This window comes from Hippopotamus amphibius, chromosome 2 (assembly GCF_030028045.1).
Source record: "Hippopotamus amphibius kiboko isolate mHipAmp2 chromosome 2, mHipAmp2.hap2, whole genome shotgun sequence".
Lineage (NCBI taxonomy): Eukaryota > Metazoa > Chordata > Mammalia > Artiodactyla > Hippopotamidae > Hippopotamus > Hippopotamus amphibius.
In genome coordinates, this window is record NC_080187.1 from 82,137,496 (window position 1) to 82,152,318 (window position 14,823).

The following is a 14,823-nucleotide window of genomic DNA, read 5'->3' on the forward strand; positions in this document are numbered from 1 at the left end:
TGAGCTTGAATGAAAAATCATAGCATCAGGATTAAAAGCATGGACTCTGGTATCAGACTCTCCAAATTTATTACTTGTTAGCTGGGCCACCTTGGACAAGTTCATCTCTTTTTGCCTTAGTTTCATTTTATATATAAAATAAGAATATCAATAGCATCTACCTTATAGAATTGTTGAAATAATGAAATGAAATAATATGAGAATTCAGTGACACTGAACAGGGTCAGGCGTGTAATAAGCGCTCAGCAAATGTGAGCCACTGTAATCCACCACTACCACCATCATTATATTAATCTTAATGCTTCCAGGTTAAAGACTGATCCTGCAGCTGATCAGGATACGGGAGTGATAGGAATTGAGAGTTAAGAGAATGGGTGGATATCAGTGACTTCATACAGTTCTTTTTCCAAATTCCCTTTTTATTTGGTCACATGATCTTTTCCATAAAAAGTAATTTTAAATCCACCTGCTTAGGGCCAGTAAAAGCAAACAACCTACGATCTTGAGCTAGTGTCTAGCCCCTTGGTGTGGACCCCTCTCCAACATAGCATCACCCTCTTGCAAAGGAGGACTCTTTTGGCCCTTTCTAAGCCAAGGTCTTTGTGCACTCCATAACCCCACCCCCTCCCCTCAGCTTTCCTAACTTGTCTAGACCATGAACCTCAAGTGCCATTTCCTATCATTTTCTAGTCTTGCCTTTTCATTCACCCATCAATTCATATTCTCATACTTGGAACTTGGATCACCCTCCTTTTACTGTCTTATTTCCTTACTGTGTGTCAGCAGAAGAAAGTCACTTAACAAGCTGTATAGAACAACCTACTATGTGCTAGGCACTGTGCTTAGCACTGGGAATACAGAAACGAATAACACAATATCTCTACTCCAAGGAGCTCAGGATCTAATGGCTCCCAGAGAAGACCTCCATGATCTGCCAGCTTCCCATAATATACTACCTGTATGCTACCTCTGGATGGCCACTTACCCTGTCTGTTCCTGCTTTAAAAGTGTGTCACAGATAATGAGACATGAGAGTCTATATTATTTATCACCATTAGAGGAGTTACATTGTATTGAATTGTATATTCAGTCACCTATTTAAAAAATATTTCCAGTTAGTCCATTCATATTTATGACTGCCATGAAAATAAATTTTGACAGTTTATGTTATGAGAAAAACCAAACTCAGTGTTGTAGACTATTAGGCAGAAATGGTAGAATAAAGAATACTAAATTAGGGACTCCACTGGTGGTTCAATGGTTAAAACTCTGCACTCCCATTGCAATGGAGTTCGATCCCTGGTCAGGGAACTAAGATCCTGCATCCCACACAACCCGGCCAAAAAAAAAAAAAAAAAATTAAAGTCTTGCTCTTCTAAAAAAAGAATACTAAATTAGAAGTGTTCCATGCTTAGCAGTAACAAAGCAATGGAAGCTTTCCAACTATAAGTATAGCCTTCAATTCTACAAATTTTCTGTAAGAATTAATTCTCTTCCTTCCCAACACCTATTTCTGAACTTTTGCTGGTTGCAAAAGTTGTTGCTGTTTTGAAAGCACCTTGCCAAATTGGATCAAGATGAAGCTCCATAAAGAGAGGAACAGATAAAGGAAACCTGTTGTGTGAGCATCAAAGAAGCACCCTGGAAATTAACGACCCAGCTCCTCCAATGTAACTGTTCCTGTCCAACCCCAGATACTTTCACTGGAGGTTTAGAACTGTCACAGTCCGTGTTCCTCTCCTTCCAGCTCAGGAAGTTGGCTCCACTTAACCTTTACTTCATATTTCTTTCATATTTGAGAGTAAAATATGAAACACATCTATTGATATTGTACATAAAGAGCCTCATCCAATTCCTGATTTAGGCACTAAACCTCAGTGGTAGAAAGGATGATTCAGTCATCAATCAGGGTTTCAGCAGAAGAACCAATAATGAAGAGAAGAGACAGGTGCAGAGTCTGAAGAGTCAACAGGGGGGCAGCATGGGGTTGCAGGGAACGGGAGGCAGACCAACTATATGGCAACAGCCTACATCCTGTCAATCAAAGGTTTTTGGTCTTGCGAATTGGATAGGTTGGAGCTGGTTGTACAAATTCTGTCCCCAGCAAATACACACCTTCCCCCGCCCCAACTTTGTTAATTTAATTTTAAAACTCAGCCCAGGCAGAATATGTTGACTTATATGTCAGCACTGGCACTGAAACAGACTGCCTAAGTTTGTGTCCTTTCTAGCTGATGGCTTTGAATAAGTTGTTTAAATACCATGCCTCAATTTCCTTATCTGAAAATGGGTGTAACAGTCACATCTACTGCAAAGAGTTGTTGTGAGGCTTGCTTGTTTTGTGTGAGTACAGGTACAGTTCTTAACTATGACAAGGGCCTATTAATTAGTTCTTAAAATCTAAAGGAATGTGAGCTTGCAATCTGCAGCCATACTTTCCATCACAAGGAGAAAGTCCTTCTATGGTAGGACAGATTAAATTTGACACATGGACAGAGATAGAGAAGGAAAGAAAGTTTCCATTTGAGCATTTGAGTCCTTGACCTCAGTTATCCCTGAGGTCCCCTCCACCTGCCCACACAATTTGCTTATATGAAACAGTACATTCTTCATTTTTCTTAAGGTACCTTTAGTTAGGTTCTGTATATTGCAGCCAAAGAATTCTAACTTATAGAACTGACTTTGTGACAGACACAAGGCTAAAATTTGAATAAATAAATATTATATCTTATAGTTCTCAAATGAGTCCATTCTAGACAAGGAAATTGCAACTCAGACAGCTCTCTGCTGTATTGTTACCCTATTAAAAAGGCATCAGAGAGTGGTGGCTATTGTATGGGTATATAATGGTGTAGGTGTGTCAGTTGTTTACGCTCATGATTGAGTGGCTGACTAGGAGCTGTGGTTGGATGCCTCTGCCTAGCATCACTAGAGAGTATGTGCCACATAACACTTTCACCAAGGAAAAAGTCAAAACTCAAAATTTAAAGTATGGTTTTCACTGAAAGAATATCGCTTTTGCATCATTGTAAAGTCAAAAAATTGTAAGCTGAGCCGTCGTAAATTGCAGACCGTCTATATAGAACCATGCTGAAATCACTTTTGATCAAAAAACATAAAGAGTGGTAGTTAGAGGATACTCTGGAGACAGAACAACTGGGTAAAAACTCCAGCTTTATTACTTACTAGCTGAACAACTTTGGGCTAGTTATTTAACCTCCCTGGGTCTTCGTTTCCTCACCTGAAAAGGAGACGTATTAATAAGACCAACTTCATAACGTAATGTAAGGACTTAATTACCATTATATGTAAAGCACTTAGCACATACTGAGAACTCTGTAAATATTAGCTATTGTTATCAGAAAGGCCTTTCCTACTGCCCTTTATAAAACTTCCTGTCATTCTATGACCGTCTCATCCAGCTTTATTTTTCTTCTTAGATTTTATCATAGATTTCATAGATTTCATCATAGATTTCATCACACTTGACATCATAATTTTTTATTTACCAGTTTTGTTATTAATCCTTAACTGAAATATAAGCTTTTGTTTGCTACTTAACCTCAGCACCTAAAAACGTAACTTAAAAGGTAGCTGAGACTCCCTCTTGCAAGAGCACTGGAATTACAACTAACTGCTGAACAATCATAGACAGAAAGACACGGGAAAGCACCAAAAGAGACACCCCACATCCAGAGACAAAGGAGAAGCCACAATGAGACAGTAGGAGGGGCACAATCCCGTTAAAATCAAATCCCATAAATGCTGGGCGGGTGACTCACAAGCTGGAGAACAGTTATACCACAGAAGTCCACCCACTAAAGTGAGGGTTCTGAGCCCCACGTCAGGCTTCCCAACCTGGGAGTCCAGCAATGGCAGGAGGAATCCCCAGAGAATCAGACTTTGAAAGCCAGCGGGATTTGATTGCAGGACCTCCACAGGACTTGTGGAAACAGAGACTCCACTCTTGGAGGGCGCACACAAAAAAGTGTGCTCACCAGGACCCAGAGGGAAGGAGCAGTGACCCCATAGGAGACTGAACCAGACCTACCTGCTGGTGTTGGGGGGTTGCCTGCAGAGGTGGGGAGTTGCTGTGGCTCACTGAGGAGACTGGGGCACTAGCGGCAGGGGTTCTGGGAAGTGATCATTGGCGTGAGCCCTCCCAGAGTCTGCCATTAGCCCCACCAAAGAGCCTGTGGGGTCCAGTGCTATGTGGCCTCAGGCCAAACAACCAACAGGGTGGGAACATAGCCCCACCCATTGGCAAACAAGCAGATTAAAGTTTTACTGAGCTCCGCCCACCCAGCCCTACCCACCATCAGTACCTCCCATCAGGAAGCATGCATGAGCCTTCTAGATAGCTTCCTCCACAAGTGGGTAGACAGCAGAATCAAGCAGTATCAGCAGTATTTCATCTTGTGGAACTAAAAACCACAGCCACAGAAAGAGAGAGAAAATGAAAAAGCAGAGGACTTTGTACCACATGAAGGGACAGGATAAAGCCCCAGAAAAACAGCTAAATGAAGAGGAGATAGGCACTTTTTCAGAAAAAGAATTCAGAATAATGATAGTGAAGATGATCCAGGACTTTGAAAAAAGACTAGATGCAAAGATCAAAAAGTTTACCAAAGACCTAGAAGAATTAAAGAGCAAACAAACAGAGATATGCAACACAATCACTGAAATGAAAAATACACTAGAAGGAACCAATAGCAGATTAACTGAGGCAGAAGGGCGAATAAGTGACCTGGAAGACAGAATGGTGAAAATCACTGATGTGGAAAAGAATAAAGAAAAAAGAATGAAAAGAACTGAAGACAGCCTAAGAGACCTCTGGGACAATGTTAAATGCATCAACATTCACATTATAGGGGTCCCAGAAGAAGAGAGAGAGAAAGGACCTGAGAAAATACTGGAAGAGATTCTAGTTGAAAACTTCCCTAACATGGGAAAGGAAATCGCTACCCAAGTCCAGGAAGTGCAGAGAGTCCCAGGCAGGATAAACCCAAGGAGAAACATGCCAAGACATATAGTAGTCAAGTTGACAAAAATGAAAGACAGAGAAATGTTATTAAAAGCAACAAGGGAAAAACGACAAATAACATACAAGGGAACTTGCATAAGGTTAACAGTTGATTTCTCAGCAGAAACTCTGCAAGCCAGAAGGGAGTGGCACCATATATTTCAAGTGATGAAAGGGAAGAAACTACAACAAAGAGTACTCTACCCAGCAAGGATCTCATTCAGATTTGATGGAGAAATCAAAAGCTTTACAGACAAGCAACAGCTAAGAGAATTCAGCACCACCAAACCAGCCCTACAACAAATGCTAAAGGAACTTCTCTAAGCGGGAAACAGAAGAGAAGAAAAGGACCTACAGAAACAACAACAAAACAATTAAGAAAATGGTAATAGGAACATACATATCAATAATTACCTTGAATGTAAATGGACTAAATGCACCAACCAGAAGACACAGACTGGCTGAATGGATACAAAAACAAGACCCATGTATATGCTGTCTACAAGAGACCCACTTCAGACCTAGGGACACATATAGACTGAAAGTGAGGGGATGGAAAAAGTTATTCCATGCAAATGGAAATCAAAAGAAAGCTGGAGTAGCGATACTCATATCAGATAAAAGAGACTTTAAAATAAAAAATATTACAAGAGACAAGAAAGGACATTACATAAAAATCAAGGGATCAATCTAAGAAGAAGAGATAACAATTATAAATATATATGCACCTAATATAGAAGCACCTCAATACATAAGGCAAATGCTAACAACTATGAAAGAGGAAATTGACAGTAATTCAATAATAGTGGGGGACTTTAACATCCCACTTACACCAATGGACAGATCATCCAGACAGAAAATTAATAAGGAAACACATGCTTTAAATGAAACAATAAATCAGCTGGATTTAATAGATATCTATAGGACATTACATCCAAAAACAGCAGATTACATGTTCTTCTCAAGTGCACATGGAACATTCTCCAGGATAGATCACATTTTGAGTCATAAATCAAGCATTGGTAAATTCAAGAAAATTGAAATCATATCAAGCATCTTTTCTGACCACAACGCTATGAGATTAGAAACCAATTACTGGAAAAAAACTGTAAAAAACACAAACACATGGAGGCTAAACAATATGCTACTAAATAACCAAGGGATCACTGAAGAAATCAAAGAGGAAATAAAAAAATACCTAGAGACAAATGACAATGAAAACACAACCATCCAAAACCTATGGGATGCAGCAAAGGCAGTTCTAAGAGGGAAATTTATAGCAATGCAATCCTACCTCAAGAAACAAGAAAAATCCCAAATAAACAATCTAACCTTACAGCTAAAGAAACTAGAGAAAGAAGAGCTAACAAAACCCAGTTAGTAGACAAACTGGGACATTTGTAGAGACATGAATGGACCTAGAGACTGTCATATAGAGTGAAATGAGTCAGAAAGAGAAAAACAAATATTGTATATTAACACATATATGTGGACTATAGAAAAATGGTACAAATCACCTGGTTTGCAAGGCAGAAATAGAGGCACAGATGTTGAGAACAAACATATGGACACCAAGTGGGGAAAGTGGGGAGCGTTGAGGGGGGAATGAATTGAGAGATTGGGATACCAAATTGTACACTCTAAATATATGCTGTTTATTGTCTGTTGACTGTATCTCAATAAAAGTTTTTTAAAAAAATGCTACTAATAAAATAGAAAAAAGAAAAGTAGCTGAGATATATAGTAAGTGCCCAATAACCATCTGAAGAATGAATAAATGAACTTGTCAAAGTCTTATAGCTAATTAGCAGCCAAGCTGAACAGGATTTCAGTTCAGGGCTGTCTGGCTCCAAGTCAAGCAAGTTCCACTATAATATAACCTGAAATTTCCAAATCTGTAGGTTATTAATGTGTAAAGTGTATCATTTTAAGTATGAAAATACTACAACAAGAAACAGTGTGGTGTAAAAATAAGAATGCAGAGCCTGGGGACATGGGGTCTTACTAGTTATTAGCTTTGTGATCATAGGTAACTCATTGCATCTCATTGCACTTTATTTCCTCATCTGTAAAATGAGAAGATTAAATAAAATTATTTCTATCATTTCCTCCGTTCAATTTTCCTCTGATTCTATTCCCAAGAATTAAGTGAACCAAATTTATTAGCAAATAGTTTTTGTACCATGGTATATTTTGTATTCAAAGCATTTCTCTCTGTATTTTTTCCCTTCTACAGTGAATAAAAGGAAAGTTATAAAAGAAATTACAAAGAGAATTTTATAACAGCTAGCAATCTACTTGTGCTGTAAGCTACATTGATTTTTCTCTCTGAAATCGCCCTCTAAAATCTAAGTTATTCCAGAGAAATCATTTTTGTGTGTGTTTGGCTGTGATGAGAAGGCCCAAATTGCAAATAAATATTGTCACTGTTGACAGAGAGAAGTGTCTGGGGACAAAGCCAAGTGGAAATCCAACTGCTCCCAAATTTCACCAGTCTTCTTTGCTTTCTCCATTAAACAATTCTAACTCTTAACATCTTTAACATAAAAGAAAACAATGTCAACCATTGTTTACCTAGGTTAAGTGTGTCCACCACCTAGAAGTGAAGTTAGTTAGGAATCCCAGCTTACATTTTTGTATTCTTAGCCAGTTTCTAGCATAGGGCAAGATTTGCATTAGATACCAGTGAGTAACTAAGGACTAATGGATTGTTTTCATCTCCAGAATTTCATTTGATTTACATTTGTGCCCGTTCCCAGTCTCCGTCATTTTACCTTCCATGATATTTTATTCTCTTTCCTTCTGCTTTGCCCTTTACCTTATGTGCGGCACTAAGCAAATTCACTTCTCTTGTGGGACAAGGGACCCCCTCTCATGTTTCTCAGGATCCTCTGTTGATGGCAACACTATTTTAAATTCTGATTTTCTGAAGGAAAACATTTATCTTCAAGATTTTGGGGGGAGAGAAGGCTTGAGTTTTGGTGGTGGTAAAGAGATAAATACTGAACAACAGAATGTGAAAAGCAATACTATTTAAACAGATTTAAGTCCCATTTCCCAGTCCACTACTTGGGTTTTCTTCCATTCTCTTATTTTGTCATTGAAAAGCTAGGCAATCCTCTCGTTCCTTCATTTCATATCAACAAAAGGTTTATTTCTTCAAAAATAACAGCAGGTGACAAAAGTATGCATTTGATACAAATATGGAATGATATTTTGGTCATATATGATAAAAATTATCCCTGAACAACAGAAATGAAAATGGAAAAATATCCCAATTATGAGAACTCTTAGAATCCAGGATAATTCTAAAAGATTTAAACATATGAAGAAATAGAAGCAAATATTTTTCCATACACAGAAATCCCACTTTGTTAAGGGTTTGGTGTTAGATAGTTTGGGCCCATCCCTTCTCCAGTTTTCCATTATAAGATTATAAGATTAGAGTTCTTTAACATTGAACTTGTACTATAAATGTATCTTAAAGGATTATATTTAAAATAAGATGACAAGACAAAGTGTGAGAACATATTTCTGAAGTGGCATTTAGTTTATAAAATCAGAAATTGTATACCAGTAGAGGAAAAGAATGATGTCATATCAGTTAGCAAGCTATACTTTTCCTTTGAATCTGTCTCATTTTTCAGGCCACACCTAGTGAAGGTTTTAAACTTTTGGAAGTTTACAACCTTATTAAAGAAAGACACCTTTCTACCTGTCTTAAAAACTAAAATAAAAGCTGGTTTGCCCTAGTATTCAGTAAAAGTGAGTTTATTCAGCATTCTGTTAACAAGAATTCATTAGTAAGCGTTTATGGCCATGCACAGTACCAAAATATTCAATTGTCAAAATGACACCTCCATGGCATTTAACGTTTGAAAAGAGATAATAAATTATGGTTTACATAAACAAATCATTTTATGTCTTTGAAAACTGGTGACTTTTATGTATATTATAATTATTATCACCATACTGACTTTATCTACAAATGGCCTTTTTTTTTGTCCTTTCTCAAGTTTCATGGATTCTGGGATTCAGAGACCAAGTCCATACCCTCTGTTGTTTTATAAATATCAATCATCTTGCTGCTCCTACTATTGTCTCCCCTTATCTTCTTAGATCTCTCTCTTTACACCAGAGTGAAAGCTGTATGCCTGTTACACAAACTGTATGCATGCATACCTACACACGCATACACACACGTATTTCCATCTTTATATTTTTCTCATAAAAGTTTTTATTTTCTATTTTTCCTCTATATCCTGCTTTTATTTCCTATTCTGTTTCATGTCAAGTTTCGCATTCTGTTTAAGGAAGTAGTCAAAAGTGGTTAAAGTGACTGTACAGAGAAAAGCATGAAAAAACAACCTGTTGGAGAGAGCAGGGGATAAACCTGCCATGCAAGGACAGTCTGCTTTTTAACCTAAGAGCAATACCCATATGCACAGCTAGAGGCTTAGCACTAGTTCTGAAGAGAAAGTAAAAGCAGACAATCTGGAATCTTGTGTTGGGACTAAACATACATTCTTTGGGGGTGTATTGTTTTAGATGAAAAGGCCTAGATTGCTTTGAACTCACATTAGACAATAAAAGTTTATTCTGATCTTAGAAATACAGTGTATAATGAATCATACCTAGGCTTTTTAAGAAGCTTTGACATTTGTTTCATACATATTAGGACCCATTTCAACTTTCAAATCAATTCAGGTGAACAGTTTCTTGTAACATAATAGGGATATAGTGAATTGTTTGTGTGTATATTGCATCTCAATTTTTTTCTCATGAGGATTTGTTCAGTTAGCAGCAATGTAGGATGATGCTGACTATTGATTTCACAGACTTTAAGGAAACATGATTAATTTGTTAGCAAAGTTGAACCTATCGCTAGTTCCTTGCCACTTCCCCTACGTCATCTTAGTCAAGCTGCCTAACTTGGTTGAGCCTCAGTTTCTGCATTAAAATGGGGATTGTGATTTTACTTCATAGGATTATCGTGAGGGTCATAAGTGAATGGATCTTGAACCCTGCTTGGAAGAAGGAACTCCATGATTAGTTTTATCTCTTCAAATAAGCCAAAGAGATAGTGGGATAAAGTTTCAATGTATATTTCAGATGATAAAAACAGATTTTTAAAGGATTATGTTTTATATAAGCAATAACCATGTTTTCATAACTTCGGAGCAAGCAGGATACAACAGATTCATTATTTTTTATACTCCAATTAGGAACAAAAGACACTCTCCTGTATCACTGCTTTTCCTTTTAAATTAAAGACATGTTCGGTAATCATTTTCACCCACAATTTTCATGGGTACATAAATTGAATATTCAATGAAAAATTGTGAAGAAAGGTTTTTAGCGAAGCAGTTTCCAAAAGTGAAGTGTCTTCAAATGACAAAGAGAAACCAAAGTATTCTCTGATGTCACAGGATGGCTACTTGTTCTTTTAAGTGTGATTTTGTTTTACTCCCACTCCCAAGTTTGACCTCCTTTTCCCATATTTCCCCTTTTGGCCCAAAACCTAATTATAGACTGGGGCTGTTTATGTTAGATAAATAGAAATAATCATAACTTCATTTTAATTTGCCTCTTGATCACTTTGTTCAATAAGTTAGGGAATTTGATACTATTATAGAATAAAAATCTTGCTCCTGGCCTTATCTTCAGGGCCCAGCAAAATGCCTGGCACATAGTAGTCACTCAGGAAAAGTGACTGAATTTAGGGCTGACATGCATCTGACATGCACTGGTATGACCAGGTTTGTTAAACATTGATACAGCTCTGAACTAGCGATAAATAGCTGTACTCCTGTGGCCCCTCTAGTGTCCCTCCTGTATCCCTGGCTCCTTACCTGGGCACATCCCCCGTCCCTGGATTCAGCATTCATGGGTTAAGTCCTAACAGATGAGGGAGTGGGGTGCTTTCTAGACCTCACTCCAGAGCTCTGGTCACCCTCAGCTCTGGTTGGCCAGTGCTCATGCCATACTAAATGTGATATATTTTTAATATTATCTTCAATTAAATCAATATTCTATGTGTTGATTTAGCAATATCTTACCACCCCTGATACAACAACAGGCAGGAAAATTACCATGTTCTGAGGAGGATAAGAGAGTAAAAGAGGAGGAAAGTTGAAAACAAGGGGAAGGTGGAAGGGTCAGGCAAGATGGGAAGGAAGCAGGAGGAAACCTAGTGTAAGAAGATCACCACCTGCAGGGATTTGTTTCACACAAATACCTTTCTCATGTGCATCTCATCAATTCAAACCATCTTCCCAGGATGGCGAGTAAAAACTCTTTGAAAAGTATATGGTACATGTCTAGAACCAGAGCTGTAATTACTGTTTGCAGAGCTGACACCATTGTCTGACAAAATATTGTGCCAAACATTTCCCTTCTTTTGCCCTTTGTGTTGGCTTACTTTGGGTAAAATAACATTAGTCAGATTCACATCCAGCCTATGTGAAATCCTATTACAATGCACCCCAAGGCAGGGGGGATCTAAGTTGTTTCATCGTGCTGGGATTCCATTGTATTTAATATTGTTGAAAATCTGGTACTCGTGAATCTTTTGGTGTTTTTTTAAAAGGGTATTACACACTGTAATTTAGAAAGCCTTAAAGAACCGCTGCTGAATGTGTGAATTGCTTTGGATTAGAGCTGAGTTTTGCAAACCTTGCCTTGCCGCAGAAAAGTGAAAGTGGGTTCGATGGTCAAAAATATTTGGGAAGTACATACATGCTAAAATATTAAAGGATCTGAGAAGTCACGTATTTTTTAAAATTGTTTAACTTTTTTAAACCCAAGTTTTCTCAAACTTGTCTGACTCTCAGTTTTTTCATGGAACACCTAATGTGGGATAGCAAGTTTGAGAAATGCAAATGCTAGAACAGGGTATTCATTCTTGGATTTGTAGAGGACCTGCCATGCATTTGGAAATGGGCCAGCCTGGCAAGACAAAGACAAATAAGGCACAGTGTTGTCCCTGAAAGGCTAGAAGAGGAGATGCAATGCAAATGATATTACAGAGTTGTTTTGGCTTGTTTTTTAATTGTGGGAAAACAGGAGACAAAGCAACTGAGCAAGAAAGAAGGGAGGTTAAGGACCATGTCTCGGAAAGCTTCCACAGTGATAAAGTCTCGCTGTAAGAATATATTCATGCAAATGTCAGGTTTTGGAGATTTATAAAATAGCCAGAAGGGGGAAAAAGATGACCCTCTCATATATCCTCTTCTAAAATCATTTAAGATACGTCCCACAAAATAAATGCCTCCTACCTTCGGACGTGGGGTATGTGTCGACATGTCTTCCTTAGGACAGGCAGCTCTCATTTCAGATAGTTTCATGGAGGGTGAGTAGCGGCCATAAAGATAATCTGCATTTTCTTTTCCTTTAACACAGATACAAACCCACAATTTGGGTCTCAATTGGACATCTGCTTAGATCCTAGCTGTCTTCCCATGGCTGGACAGGGATTTAAAGAATGTGCCAGGTTTCCCTGGCTGTGAACTTGTTTTTCTTGTATCCAAAATGCACACTGGCATGGCCTTTATGAACTAGTCATTCAGTGGATGGGCAGTGGGAATAGTCTGGAATCCTTGATGTAGTTCCGAACATTGCTGGCTTTCTCAGCCTTAAAACCAACAGCCCAAAGATATCTGAAGGTCTTTGATGTGTTCCATACATACCTACTACACTAGGTGTGCAGCAGTGCCGTTACGGAGCTGAAGAGAAATGGAATAGGTGGTCTGTGTGTGTGTGTCTCTCTCCACCCCCACCCCCACCCCAACCTCAGAAAAAGAGATGGTGTGCTCTCCACTCTACCAGTCAACTCATATACACTATTTTGTTCAATTTTTACAACAACCATACGATGTAGGCATTACAGTGTTTTTGCCATTTTTACTAGTGTACAAGCTGAGGAACAAAGATGTTGGGGGTTTATCTCAGGTAAGAGGAGGAATGAGGAGTAAAACAGATGTGCTTCATTCCAAAGCCTAAATACATCTTCCACTGCACCCACTACAATGCTAGAATAATGGGATGACTAAGACATATTTTGTATCACTCCAAAATAATTCTACTTTGGTGTGCTAAATTGATAACCGTTCTTTACTTTAGACAAGATGTATTAATACTTTCTTTTCCTAATGAAAGTAGCTTACCATTTCTCACATTGTTCAGAATGGTTCAAAACAGAGTTCATCATTTCTTTACTTTTCTCCGTTTCTCTAATAAATACGTTCCTTGAAGTAAATGAATCCAGTTCCTTTTGAATAAGGAGAGAATGGCTAGAATTTAGGGTGGTACTTGGAACTCTTCAATGGCTGCCCTGTTTCTGTTGGGAGAAACACACACAAAGGGACAGGTTTTCCAGAATCTTTAATTAAAGTTGACCCTTAAATATTTAGCACTTTAGCAACAGTTTCATCACTGAAAATATTTTGTCCAGAAGGCTGATTGAAAGACAAAGCACTGATGCTGAGGTTTTTAATGGTACTGATAATATGCTGCCCATAATGAAACAAAAGGAATGAAAGTTAAATTAAAATAAGCAACGTTTTTAAGCGGACATTTTTAAAAAACTTGACATCTGAGGAATGACACAATGAAATAAGATTTAGAGGGAAGAAAGATGTATCAGTCGTTCTTAAACAATTAGGGGCAGACCCTTTGAGAATTTGAACACTAAGAACTCTCTTTTTAGAAAAATAAAAATATACAGTCACATTTTATATTCAGTGGATAAGTCAGCCCCTGAAATTTACAGACTCAACTAAGAGGCTTTGATGTGGTCCTGGAGATTTTGGGGAAAAAAAAAAAAGAAAAAGAAGAAATTGTCCAGAAAGAAGAAGGGCAAAGGTGATATGATTTCTCAAGGTAACTTCGTGTCTTTATTAATCTGTGATTCCAATGGCTCAGGTTTTAATGTTGCTCTAAAATCCTTGCCCCAAGAATCTTGTTTCCTATATGAGGCCTTAATAAAAATTTCAGGAGTGTTAGTGACCTGAAGACTTCTGCCTTTCTGCAGCAAGAAAAGTCAGGGAACCAAAACCACAGGATTGGAAATTTTCATATCAACTCTGGTGTTTCTTTAGTTCAGCATTTCCCAAATATCATTGTGCACATACATCATCTGGAGATCTTCTTAAAATGAGTATTCTGGTTCAGCAGATCTGGGGATGGGGTCCAGGATTCTGCATTTCTAACAAATTCCCAGGTGATGCTGATTCTGTTAGTCTATGGAGCATACTTACTGAGTAGTAAGACTTTGGTAACAGATCCAATTCGTCATCTCTACTGAAGAGCACTTTGGAGTGGCCCCTCCCATCTTCCCCTCCTATGTGTCCTTGAGCTGCTCCATCTCACCACTCAACCAGAGCCCAAACCTATACAAAGAGGAAGATATCAGCAAGTGTTAGGTAAGAGAGAGTAAACAGACTTTTTTCCTTAGGATAAAACAAATAGTGAGCTGAGTTTTGTATTAAACAGTTCTCTATCTACTTCTGTGGTACTTAACATTTTGCTGTGTCTCAATAAGATCTGAGGTGGATTACAAGTAATGTATATGAATGACTTATCTCTTTAAATTAGAGCAAATTCAAGATTATCCCCTTAAAATCATTGCTTTCGCTTGCTTTCAAGAGAGGAGCAAGAGATGGAATCAGAGTTAGCAAGTACTGAGAATTACACTATCTAACTTAATAATTAATGCCAAGCCCATGTATACCTGTATCATCAATGTGTGTGTCAGGGTTGAGAACCACCACTCTCCCTTATAGGTGCCACTGCCATCCTTT

General features: G+C 38.1%; 1 long non-coding RNA gene across 1 annotated transcript in view; it reads right to left on the reverse strand.

Annotated features, from left to right (window-relative positions):
* The window catches only part of LOC130844118 (uncharacterized), a 42,569-nt gene that overhangs the window by 23,938 nt on the left and 3,808 nt on the right, over positions 1–14,823 (reverse strand). Inside the window, exons 2-4 of the long non-coding RNA XR_009051183.1 lie at positions 14,281–14,412; positions 13,189–13,361; positions 12,301–12,413 (exon numbers count right to left, since the gene is read on the reverse strand). This is a non-coding gene — a long non-coding RNA (uncharacterized LOC130844118). The remainder of the gene's footprint in view (positions 1–12,300; positions 12,414–13,188; positions 13,362–14,280; positions 14,413–14,823) is intronic.